General features: G+C 38.4%; 1 protein-coding gene and 1 long non-coding RNA gene across 3 annotated transcripts in view; one reads left to right on the forward strand and one right to left on the reverse strand.

The window, feature by feature from the left end:
• The window catches only part of LOC133552815 (neuronal acetylcholine receptor subunit alpha-7-like), a 122128-nt gene that overhangs the window by 65727 nt on the left and 42883 nt on the right, over window positions 1-13518 (forward strand). The gene's annotated exons all lie outside the window — the stretch shown is intronic.
• The window catches only part of LOC133552816 (uncharacterized), a 61478-nt gene that overhangs the window by 2497 nt on the left and 45463 nt on the right, over window positions 1-13518 (reverse strand). The window contains exon 3 of the long non-coding RNA XR_009806775.1: window positions 7703-7798. This is a non-coding gene — a long non-coding RNA (uncharacterized LOC133552816). The remainder of the gene's footprint in view (window positions 1-7702; window positions 7799-13518) is intronic.

The following is a 13518-nucleotide window of genomic DNA, read 5'->3' on the forward strand; positions in this document are numbered from 1 at the left end:
TGAGAGTCAAGTCCATAGTGGATCTAACAGATTAGTGAGAGTCCAGTCCATAGTGGATCTAACAGATTAGTGAGAGTCCAGTCCATAGTGGATTTTTTTTCAATATTATGCAAAACCAACTTTTCTTACCTTCTAGTACTTGCTGATCTGTATTTGTGATCTGCATATGTCCTGAAAAATTGTGCACAACCGCCTTTGTGTTCCGCGCCGACACCATTTTTAATATAAACAAGTGTAAAGTTCTTACTTATATCTGTCAGTAAACTCGCCATGAAAGCGCTGAAACATACCGGTGTAGTGAGTATACATTATTCACCCAAGGAATTTTAGTTATTAGAGGATTCAGGTCGGACGTTTTTTTCACTGCACACATTTCCAGCGTTGATGTTATTGTTGATAGTATTGATATATTGTCTGGGGTTTTGTTTCGCAATATTATGCGTAAGCAACTTTTCTTACCTTCTGGTACCTGCTGATCTGTATTTGGGATCTGCATGAATCCTGAAAAATTGCTTCTTCTTTTTCTCTATCTTCTTGTTATGGGACATTCATCCTCCGCTGTTGCCAGTTCTAATATAAAGTAGTGTAAAGTTCTTACTTATATATGTCAGTGAACTCGTCATGAAAGCGCTAAAACATACCGGTGTAGTGAGTTTACATTATTCACCCAAGGAACTTTAGTTATTAGAGTTCCGGTTGGACGGTTACATTCAAATTAAAACAGTTAGCTCTATCTTTTTACATTTCTTCCACTTCCGTCTTTGCCCAAGACCAGACTTAAGACCAGGGGAGACAGGGCCTTCTCTGTGGTCGGCCCTAAGCTCTGGAACACTCTGCCGCTCCATGTTCAAACTGCTTCCACAGTGGAGTGTTGTAAGTCTCGTCTTAAGACCCACTTTTATTCTTTGGCTTTTAACACTACGTGAGTTGTGTGGTCCTCTGTCCTCTGTTGTCCTCTGTGTTTTTTATACACTTTGATTTTTATTTTACTGTTTTAATTGATTTTACCCTTTAAAATTGTTTTTAATCATATTTGTTTTTATATTGTTTTTATTGGTTTTATTTTTATTCATTTTTTGTTTTATTCAGTCATTGGTGGAGCATAATATTGTTTTTAATATGGCTGTGCAGCACTTTGGAAACGTTATTGTTGTTTAAATGTGCTATATAAATAAAGTGGATTGGATTGGATTTGCTGGAATGGCACTGAAAAAGGCAGATAACTCACATAGTACCACTATGTCTTTGTTTCTGTATATGTGCATGAAACAGTTAACGTTACATGTTGGTAACAAAAAAAAGCTGGGGTGTTAAGATGGACTTTTTCGGTCAAAGTGAGGACTCAAGCTGGAGACCTCCAAAGACACGACTCTAGTGCGGAAGATTAATGTGTGTGCATGTTTGTCCGAATCCCTCTGAGAAGTTCATTAAGACCTTTAATCCTGAGGGGATTGTTCACAACGATAATATGCTGACATTGTAATTATCCTAATGTGTTGTTAGAATTCACTTCAGTTGTTCTTTCTTACTTACACACACACACACAATTTTGTTTTGTTTGGGTCTAGAGAGTTTTCCCAATATTGAAGCCTCTCTAACTATTTTTTTCTAAGTTGTTTTTAGCTATAATCAAGAGGAATATTGATTATTGGAGTGGATTATTTTTATTAGAGATAAATGCCGATATTATCGGCCGGTAAATGCTTTAAAATGTAATATCGGAAATTTCAAAAAGTAAAAATTCTGACTTTTTAAAACGCCTCTGTATGGAGTGGTACACGGACGTAGGGAGAAGTACAGAGCTTTCATACTTGCCAACCCTCACGATTTTCCCGGGAGTGCAAGTTAAAGCTCTACTATGCAAAGCCAAAGCCATTTATCAACAACATCCAGAAACGCAGTTGGCTTTTCTGGGCCCGAAATCATCTTAGATTGACTGATGCAAAGTGGAAAAGTGTTTTTGGGTTTGACGAGTCCACATTTCAAATTGTTTTTGGAAATATTCGACATTGTGTCATCCAGACCAAAGGGGAAGCGAACCATCCAGACTGTTATTGACGCAAAGTTCAAAAGCCAGCATATGTGATGGAAAAATGGAATGAATTCCACTTTTAAAGCTTCAACAATTAGTTTCCTCATTTCCCAAACGTTTATTGAGCGTTGTTAAAAGAAAAGGTGATGTAACATAGTGGTGAACATGCCCTTTCCCAACTACTTTGGCATGTGTTGCAGCCATGAAATTCCAAGTTAATTATGATTTGCAAAAACAAATGAGGTGGCGACTTGTCCAGGGTGTACCCTGCCTTCCGTCCGATTGTAGCTGAGATAGGCGCCAGCGCCCCCCGCGACCCCGAAAGGGAATAAGCGGTAGAAAATGGATGGATGGAAAATTAAGTACTGGCTTTCCAGAGTCGGGACCCAGGATGGACCGCCTGTGTATCAGTTGGGCACATCTCTGCGTTGCTGATCCGCCTCCACTTGGGATGGTTTCCTGCTGGCTTCACTTTGGACGGGACTCCCGCTACTATATAAATGGGTTGTACTTGTATAGCGCTTTTCTACCTTCAAGGTACTCAAAGCGCTTTGACATTACTTCCACATTTACCCATTCACACACACATTCACACACTGATGGAGGGAGCTGCCATGCAAGGCGCCAACCAGCACCCATCAGGAGCAAGGGTGAAGTGTCTTGCTCAGGACACAACGGACGTGACGAGGTTGGTACTAGGTGGGATTTGAACCAGGGACCCTCGGGTTGCGCTCGGCCACTCTCCCACTGTGCCACGTCCAGTCCAGTCCAAAGTGGATCCACTTTGGACTGGACTCTCACCGTTATGTTAGATCCACTGTGGATCGGACTTTCACAATATCATGTTAGACCCACTCGACATCCATTGCTTTCGGTCCCCTAAGGGGGGGGTTTCTCATAGTCATTATTGTCACTGTCACCGACGTCCCACTTGGGTGAGTTTTTCCTTGCGCTTATGTGGGCTGTACCGAGGATGCCGTTATGGGTTGTGCAGCCCCTTGAGACACTTTTGATTTAGGGTTATATCAATAAACATTGATTGATTGATTGATTGATTGATGAGTTTGAACATCAAATATATTGTCTTTGTAGTGCAATCAATTGAATATGGGTTGAAAAGGATTTGCAAATCATTGTATTCTGTTTATATTTACATCTTACACAATTTCCCAACTCATATGGAACGGGGTTTGTAGATCTTCAACGTGGAAGCTGGACAGGACAAAATAAATAAATAACAAGTTTATCTGCTTTAACGCTTATAATAACGATACCACTAATACTAGGTCAATATTCAAGTCACAAAATGTAAATGGAGTATAGTTGGCGGTTTTTGGACGGTTATTTATTAGGTTTTATGGGTGGAATAAAGGACATCCCATTGACTCCGCTGTAAAAAGGCTTTTATTTTTGTTTATTTACGAGTTAGAAGGCAATAAAAAAGAAAAAAATACATCTGTCGTCATGTCACTCATAAATGATAATGAAGGCCTCTTCTTTTTCCTCCAAACATATTGCTGGTTGTTGTGGCCAAACAGCTCCTTTTTTGTTTCATCTGACAACACATGGACAAAGATAAGACCTTCTGGAGAAAAGTTCTGCGGTCAGATGAAACAAAAATTGAGCTGTTTGGCAGCAATATCCAGCAATATGTTTGGAGGAGAAAAAGTGAGGCCTTTAATCCCAGGAACACCACACCTACCGTAAAGCATGGTGGTGGTAGTATTATGTATTGGGCCTGTTTTGCTGCCAATGGAACTGGTGCTTTAAATTGTACCAAGAAAAAGGAGGATTACCTCCAAATTCTTCAGGACAACCTCAAATCATCAGCCCGAAGTTTGGGTCTTGGGCGCAGTTGGGGGTTCCAACAGGACAATGACCCCAAACACACATCAAAAGTGGTAAAGGAATGGCCAAATCAGACGAGAATGAAGGTTTTAGAATGACCTTCCCAAAGTCCTGACCTAAACGTGTGGACAATGCTGAAGAAACAAGTCAATGTCAGAAAACCAACACATTTAGCTGAACTGCACCAATTTTGTCAAGAGGAGTGGTCAAAAACTCAAGCAGAAGCTTGTGGATGGCTAACAAAAGCGCCTTATTGCAGTGAAACTATATCGTGGGATCACACTCCTCAGCCTTCCCGAGAAGGTTTATTCAGGTGTGCTGGAGAGGAGGCTACGCCGGATAGTCGAACATCGGATTCAAGAGGAACGGTGTGGTGTTCGTCCTGGTCGTGGAACTGTGGACCAGCTCTATACTCTCGGCAGGGTCCTTCAGGGTCCATGGGAGTTTGCCCTACCAGTCTACATGTACTTTGTGGACTTGGAGTAGGAATTCGACCGTGTACCTCGGGAAATCCTGTGGGGAGTGCTCAGAGAGTATGGTGTAACGGACTGTCTTATTGTGGCGGTCCGCTCCCTGTACCATCAGTGTCAGAGCTTGGTCCGCATTGCCAGCAGTAAGTCGGACCCGTTTCCAGTGTGGGTTGGAGTGGGCCGAGGTTGCCCTTTGTCACTGACTCTGTTCATAACTTTTACGAACAGAATTTTTAGGCGCAGTCAGGGCGTTGAGGGGATCCGGTTTGGTAGCTGCAGGATTAGATATCTGCTTTTTGCAGATGATGTGGTCCTGATGGCTTCATCTAGCCAAGATCTTCAGCTCTCACTGGATCGGTTCGCAGCCGAGTGTGAAGCGACTGGGATGAGAATCAGCACCTCCAAGTCCGAGTCCATGGTTCTTGCCCAGATAAGGGTGGAGTACCATCTCCGAGTTGGGGAGGAGACCCCGCCCCAAGTGGAGGAGTTCAAGTACCTCAGAGTCTTGTTCACGGGTGACAGAAGAGTGGATCGTGAGATCGGCAGGGGGATCGGTGCGGGCGTCTTCAGTAATGCGGACGCTGTATTGATCCGTTGTGGTGAAGAAGGTGCTGAGCCGGAAGGCAAAGCTTTCAATTTACCAGTTGATCTAAGTTCCCATCCTCACCTATGGTCATGAGCTTTGGGTCACGACCGAAAGGATAAGATCATGGGTACAAGCGGCCGAAATATATATATATATATATATATATATATTCAAACCCCCTTTCCATATGAGTTGGGAAATTGTGTTAGATGTAAATATAAACGGAATACAATGATTTGAAAATCCTTTTCAACCCATATTCAGTTGAATATGCTACAAAGACAACATATTTGATGTTCAAACTGATGAACATTTTTTTTTTTGCAAATAATCATTAACTTCAGAATTTGATACCAGCAACACGTGACAAAGAAGTTGGGAAAGGTGGCAATAAATACTGATAAAGTTTAGGAATGCACATCAAACACCTTTTTGGAACATCCCACAGGTGTGCAGGCTAATTGGGAACAGGTGGGTGCCATGATTGGGTATGAAAGCAGTTTTCATGAAATGCTAAGTAATTCACAAACAAGGATGGGGCGAGGGTCACCACTTTGTAAGCAAATTGGCAAACGGTTTTAGAACAACATTTCTCAACGAGCTATTGCAAGGAATTTAGGGATTTTACCATCCACCGTCCGCAATATCATCAAAAGGTTAAGATAATCTGGAGAGATCACTGCACATAAGCAATGATATTATGGACCTTTGATCCCTCAGGCTGTACTGCGTCAAATTCCGATATCAGTGTGTAAAGAATATCACCAAATGGGTTCAGGAACACTTCATAAAACCACTGTCAGTAACTACAGTTGGTCGCTACATCTGTAAGTGCAAGTTAAAACTCTACTATGCAAAGCGAAAGCCATTTATCAACAACACCCAGGAACGCCGCCGGCTTCGCTGGCCCCGAACTCATCTAAGATGGACTGATGCAAAGTGGAAAACACATCCGTGAAGACACCATTAAAGCTGAATGGTCCATACAGGTTTTGGAGCAACATATGTTGTCATCCAAGGAACGTTATCATGGACGCCCCTGCTTATTTCAGCAAAACAATGCCAAGCCACATGTTAAAACAGCGTGGCTTCGTAGTAAAAGAGTGCGGGTACTTTCCTGGCCCGCCTGCAGTCCAGACCTGTCTCCCATTGAAAATGTGTGGCAGATTATGAAGCGTAAAATATAACAACAACACCCCGGACTGTTGAACAACTTAAACTGTACATCAAGCAAGAATGGGAAAGAATTCCACTTTCAAAGCTTCAACAATTAGTTTCCTCAATTCCCAAACCTTTATTGAGTGTTGTTAAAAAAAAATACAGTGGTGATCATGCCCTTTCCCAACTACTTTGGCTCGTGTTGCAGCCATGAAATTCTAAGTTAATTATTATTTGCAAAGAAAAAATAAAGTTTATGAGTTTGAACATCAAATATCTTGTCTTAGTAGCTTATTCAACTGAATATGGGTTGAAAAGGATTTGCAAATCATTGTATTCCGTTTATATTCACATCTAACACGATTGCCCAACTCATATGGAAACGGGGTTTGTATATATATATATATATATATATATATATATACATTTATTTTTATTGCACTGCAGTCTAATCCTACTGATGCAGCACCATTTTAGTAGATGATGTGCTTAATCCCGTCATAGAAAAAGAAATACAAATAATCTCACTCATTAAAAGCATGCTCATGACTCCGCCTATTGTAGGAAAATGGTACGAATAAAACCAGGCGTGCGGCATTTATAATGATTTCGGCTTGATTAAAAAAAATAAATGGATCTTTAATAACCTTTGACTTCATTCACCTTGAAATAGATTTTATTTATAAATCTAAAGGGCTGAACTCCAAATGGTGCTGCGGTGAATGAGTGAACATAACAGGTAGATTTCACATTTGCATGGTCCAGGGAGGGGAGGGGATAAAACAAAGGTTTTGGGTGTATTAACCCAAATAGTCAACAGCTTTCAAACCTGCCAGGATTACCCGTCCTAATCCATCTGCTCTCTTCTCCTATCTCAGCCTTCCCCCCTCTCGGCCTCCCTTTTATGCCCCGCTGCCTCGGTCATCCATCCCTTCATCGCAATGTCCATTACTCCTTTCCGAACCCACCGTCTTTCCGTTGATTCACTCTATCCAGTCATACTTTATCCTCTCGGCTCTCTGCGCTCACTTTATAAATCACGGCGAGTACGTTGTTGTTGTCAGGGTGTTGTCTGGCTCCTCTCTTGACAGCGTATTTTTGACACCTCCCCTTGTAAATTGTTAGTGTCCTAGTTAGTGTCCTTTGTGGGGATTTGCAGGGTTTATTCCAAGACATTTACGTCTGTTTTCCAATGAATTTATTGCCACTTCCTTTTTGACGTGTGTTGTGTTTCCTTATTTGTTAGTGAGCAGAATTACCACTCGGCCCCGATGCAGGGATAGGGGATGGGTGAAGGGCAAACCTACCAAAGTTTTGCTCTATACTAAGGAGTTTTTTATTAATTTGTCAGCATATAATGCATGGACTTTGACATGATTACATTATTCAGGCAGGAGAAGCAATGGAGGAGTTGTGTACCTGCGAAGATTGCGCAAAATTTGAAATTTCAATTCATTTGAAGAATTTGAATGATAGTAAGTGGAATCAAATTAATAAAAATTTAGATAACGTATTTTCCGGACTATAAAGCGCACCTATTATCCTTTTTTTTCCTCAAAACTCCACAATGTGCGTTATAATGTACGGAATAATTCTGGTTTTGCTTACCTACGCCTTGGGATCCCCCGGGAAGAGCTTGACGTAGTGGCTGCGGAGAAGGAAGTCTGGGCTTTTCTGCTTAGGTTGCTGCCCCCGCGATCCGACCTTGAAAAAGCGGAAAAAGATAGATGAAAAAAATGGATGCTTACCCGCCTCGAAGCTATTTTATTTGGTACATAGTGAAATGACAAGTGTGACCAGTAGATGGCAGTCAAACATAAGAGATACATGTAGACGTGCAATATGACTCTAGTAAACAACACCAACATTTGATACGTTCCATTGACAATATAGAACATTTACACACGGCGCTCAAAAATCTATCGAAATGTTTTAGTACGACTTTGGTAAGCTATGAAGCCACACCGCTTGATATATTGTCAGCGCATTAAACGTAGGAGTATTATTACGGTGTTTGTATAAGGTAAGACATTGTCTGGCGTTAATGTTTCGCAATATTACGCAAAATCAACTTTTCTTACCTTCTGGTACCTGCTGATCTGTATTTGGGATCTGCATGAATTCTGAAAAATGTTGCCCGTCTCTATCTTCTTGTTATGGGACATTCATCCTCCGCTGTTGCCATTTCTAATATAAAGTACTGTAAAGTTCTTACTTATATCTGTCAGTAGAATCGCCAAAACATACCGGTGTAGTGAGTTTACATTATTCACCCAAGGAACTTTAGCTATTAGAGAGTTCCAGTGGGTCAGTTTTGATTGAAGTAAAATCTGTATGTCATTAAAACAGTTAGCTCCATCTTTTGAGACTTCTTCCACTCCCGTCCTTGCACGCTACACCGCTACAACAGAGATGACGGGGAGAAGATCCTGTCGAAGGTGAGCCACGTAAATAAGACCGCCCACAAAACGGCGCATCTGGATGCAACTGTCAAAAAGTGGCTTGAAAATTATCTGTAAAGCATCATCGATGCAACATTTTGACATGAGAACCACCATCACATTTTATGGAGACCACATGGAAATGTTTTACATTTAGAAAAAATATATAATAATATGACTCCTATATCCTCTTAAGGCCTCTCAAGGAAAAACATTTTCTGTGATTAAAATATTAAAGGTATGGACGGTTCAGAATAATATTTATATGAAAAATGTAAATCAGGCATGTATGAAACATATGGGAGAAACATATAATCATCAATTGGAATTTTAATCAAATTCCGATTGTATTTTTTTCATTGGAATACTTCCTGTTTGCAACTTCGATTCAAATTGAGTTGAAAACTGTGTTATATTCTTCCTTCTATAAAGGTGTAAGATTTAGTGACTGGTGTTTTGGTCGGTTTCTTAGAATAGCATACAATAGAAAGTACTTTAGTGATCCTTGGGGGAAATTCAGCACCACAGTACACTCACAATAAACAAACACTTAGGTATTATTCACATGTGAATAATATAAATACAGTCTATTATACAGCATTATTCAGATGTGGATAATATAAATACAGTGTATTATACAGCGTTATTCACATGTGAATAATATAAATGCAATCTATTAGGCAGCATTATTCACATGTGAATAATATAAAAACTGTATTATACAGGCCTTATTCACATGTGAATAATATCAATCAATCAATCAATCAATGTTTACTTATATATCCCTAAATCACTAGTGTCTTAAAGGGCTGCACAAACCACTACGACATCCTCGGTAGGCCCACATAAGGGCAAGGAAAACTCACACCCAGTGGGACGTCGGTGACAATGATGACTATGAGAACCTTGGAGAGGAGGAAAGCAATGGATGTCGAGCGGGTCTAACATGATACTGTGAAAGTTCAATCCATAATGGATCCAACACAGTCGCGAGAGTCCAGTCCAAAGCGGATCCAACACAGCAGCGAGAGTCCCGTTCACAGCAAAGCCAGCAGGAAAACATCCCAAGCGGAGGCGGATCAGCAGCGCAGAGATGTCCCCAGCCGATACACAGGCAAGCAGTACATGGCCACCGGATCGGACCGGACCCCCTCCACAAGGGAGAGTGGGACATAGGAGAAAAAGAAAAGAAACGGCAGATCAACTGGTCTAAAAAGGGAGTCTATTTAAAGGCCAGAGTATACAAATGAGTTTTAAGGTGAGACTTAAATGCTTCTACTGAGGTGGCATCTCGAACTGTTGCCGGGAGGGCATTCCAGAGTACTGGAGCCCGAAATGAAAACGCTCTATAGCCCACAGACTTTTTTTGGGCTTTGGGAATCACTAATAAGCCGGAGTCCTTTGAACGCAGATTTCTTGCCGGGACATATGGTACAATACAATCGGCAAGATAGGATGGAGCTAGACCGTGTAGTATTTTATACGTAAGTAGTAAAACCTTAAAGTCACATCTTAAGTGCACAGGAAGCCAGTGCAGGTGAGCCAGTACAGGCGTAATGTGATCAAACTTTCTTGTTCTTGTCAAAAGTCTAGCAGCCGCATTTTGTACCAACTGTAATCTTTTAATGCTAGACATGGGGAGACCCGAAAATAGTACGTTACAGTAATCGAGACGAGACGTGACAAACGCATGGATAATGATCTCAGCGTCTTTAGTGGACATAATGGAGCGAATTTTAGCGATATTACGGAGATGAAAGAAGGCCGTTTTAGTAACGCTTTTAATGTGTGACTCAAAGGAGAGAGTTGGGTATAAACACAGTTTAATATACAACATTATTCACGTGTGAATAATTTACATACAGTCTATTATACAGCATTATTCACATGTGAACAATATAAATACAGTCTATTTTGCAGCATTATTCACATGTGAATAATATAAATACAGTCTATTATACAGCATTATTCAAATGTGAATAATATAAATACAGTCTATTATACAGCATTATTCAGATGTGGATAATATAAATGCAGTGTATTATACAGCGTTACTCACATGTGAATAGTATAAATGCAGTCTATTACGCAGCATTATTCACATGTGAATAATATAAAAACTGTCTATTATACAGCATTATACACATGTGAATGATATAAAAACAGTCTATTATACAGGCATTATTCACATGTGAATAATATAAACACAGTTTAATATACAACATTATTCACATGTGAATAATATAAATACAGTCCATCATACAGCATTATTCACATGTGAACAATATAAATACAGTCTCTTTTGCAGCATTATTCACATGTGAATAATATAAATACAGTCTACTATACAGCATTATTCACATGTGAATAATATAAAAACGGTCTATTATACAGGCATTATTCACATGTGAATAATATAAACACAGTTTAATATACAACATTATTCACATGGGAATAATATAAATACAGTCTATCATACAGCATTATTCACATGTGAACAATATAAATAAAGTATATTTTGCAGCATTATTCACATGTGAATAATATAAATACAGTCTATTATATAGCATTATTCACATGTGAATAACATAAATACAGTCTATTATACAGCATTATTTAGATGGGGATAATATAAATACAGTGTATTATACAGCGTTATTCACATGTGAATAATATAAATGCAGTCTATTACGCAGCATTATTCACATGTGACTAATATAAAAACAGTCTATTATACAGGCATCATTCACATGTGAATAATATAAACACAGTTTAATATACAACATTATTCACATGTGAATAATATAAATACAGTCTATTAAACAGCATTATTCACATGTGAACAATATAAATACAGTCTATTTTGCAGCATTATTCACATGTGAATAATATAAATACAGTCTATTATACAGCATCATTCACAGGTGAAGAATATAAATACAGTCTATTATACAGCATTATTCACATGTGAACAATATAAATACAGTCTATTTTGCAGCATTATTCACATGTGAATAATATAAATACAGTCTATTATACAGCATTATTCACATGTGAATAATATACACACAGTCTATTATACAGCATTATTGACATGTGAATAATATAAATACAGTCTATTATACAGCATTATTCACTTGTAAATGATATAAATAATCTTTTATACAGCATTATTCACATGTGAATAATATAAATACAGTCTATTATACAGCATTATTCACATGTGAATAATATACACACAGTCTATTATACAGCATTATTGACATGTGAATAATATAAATACAGTCTACTATACAGCATTATTCACATGTGAATAATATAAAAACTGTCTATTATACAGGCATTATTCACATGTGAATAATATAAACACAGTTTAATATACAACATTATTCACATGGGAATAATATAAATACAGTCTATCATACAGCATTATTCACATGTGAACAATATAAATACAGTCTATTTTGCAGCATTATTCACATGTGAATAATATAAATAGAGTCTATTATATAGCATTATTCACATGTGAATAACATAAATACAGTCTATTATGCAGCATTATTCAGATGTGGATAATATAAATACAGTGTATTATACAGTGTTATTCACATGTGAATAATATAAATGCAGTCTATTACGCAGCATTATTCACATGTGACTAATATAAAAACAGTCTATTATACAGCCATCATTCACATGTGAATAATATAAACACAGTTTAATATACAACATTATTCACATGTGAATAATATAAATACAGTCTATTAAACAGCATTATTCACATGTGAACAATATAAATACAGTCTATTTTGCAGCATTATTCACATGTGAATAATATAAATACAGTCTATTATACAGCATTATTCACAGGTGAAGAATATAAATACAGTCTATTATACAGCATTATTCACATGTGAACAATATAAATAAAGTCTATTTTGCAGCATTATTCACATGTGAATAATATAAATACAGTCTATTTTACAGCATTATTCACATGTGAATAATATACACACAGTCTATTATACAGCATTATTGACATGTGAATAATATAAATACAGTCTATTATACAGCATTATTCACTTGTGAATGATATAAATAATCTTTTATACAGCATTATTCACATGTGAATAATATAAATACAGTCGATACGCACCATTATTCACATGTGAATAATATAAATACAGTCGATTACGCAGCATTATTCACATGTGAACACTATAAATACAGTCTATTATACAGCATTATTCACATTTAAATAATATAAATAAAGTTTATTATACATTCAAGTGCAGTCAAAAAGGAATTAGCAGGATTCATCAACAGATACATCCCCCATGTTCACGAAAACTCCAGTAATACAGTACAGTTTCTTGTAATAATATGGATTGCACCTGCAAACGTCCTCCAGTGTACTGTAAATGCCAATGCGGTCATACAGTAAAGTTCAGGTGTGCGGTGCAGCGAGATGAAGGGATGCACAAAAAAAAAAAACCAAGAGGCAGTTAGCGGCCACGCTTTACGGCTCTGCGGGCATAACACACACCATTACGCCGTGCGCCATCGGAGTGGAGCCACTACAGCTGTAATCGCACTGTTTGGAAAGAGAGGATGCACTCATTAGCATGCGGCCCAGATGGGAGAACGGTTCAGTTCGCTTGTTTTTATTTGACCTGTAGGAGCTGTGAGGTCAAATGGGATGTGGTATTGGTCCTGATGAGTCATAGCAGCATTGCTTGATATATAGTATAAAAATGGAAAAAATAGGGGACAAATAGAGATGTCCGATAATGGCTGTTTTTGCCGATATCCCATTGATTGATTGATTGAAACTTTTATCAGTAGATAGCACAGTACAGTACATATTCCGTACAATTGACCACTAAATGGTAACACCTCAATAAGTTTTTCAACTTGTTTCAGTCGGGGTCCACGTTAATCAATTCAACGATATTCCGATATTGTCCAACTCTTAATTACCGA

This window comes from Nerophis ophidion, linkage group LG05, assembly GCF_033978795.1.
Source record: "Nerophis ophidion isolate RoL-2023_Sa linkage group LG05, RoL_Noph_v1.0, whole genome shotgun sequence".
In the NCBI taxonomy this organism is placed as follows: domain Eukaryota; kingdom Metazoa; phylum Chordata; class Actinopteri; order Syngnathiformes; family Syngnathidae; genus Nerophis; species Nerophis ophidion.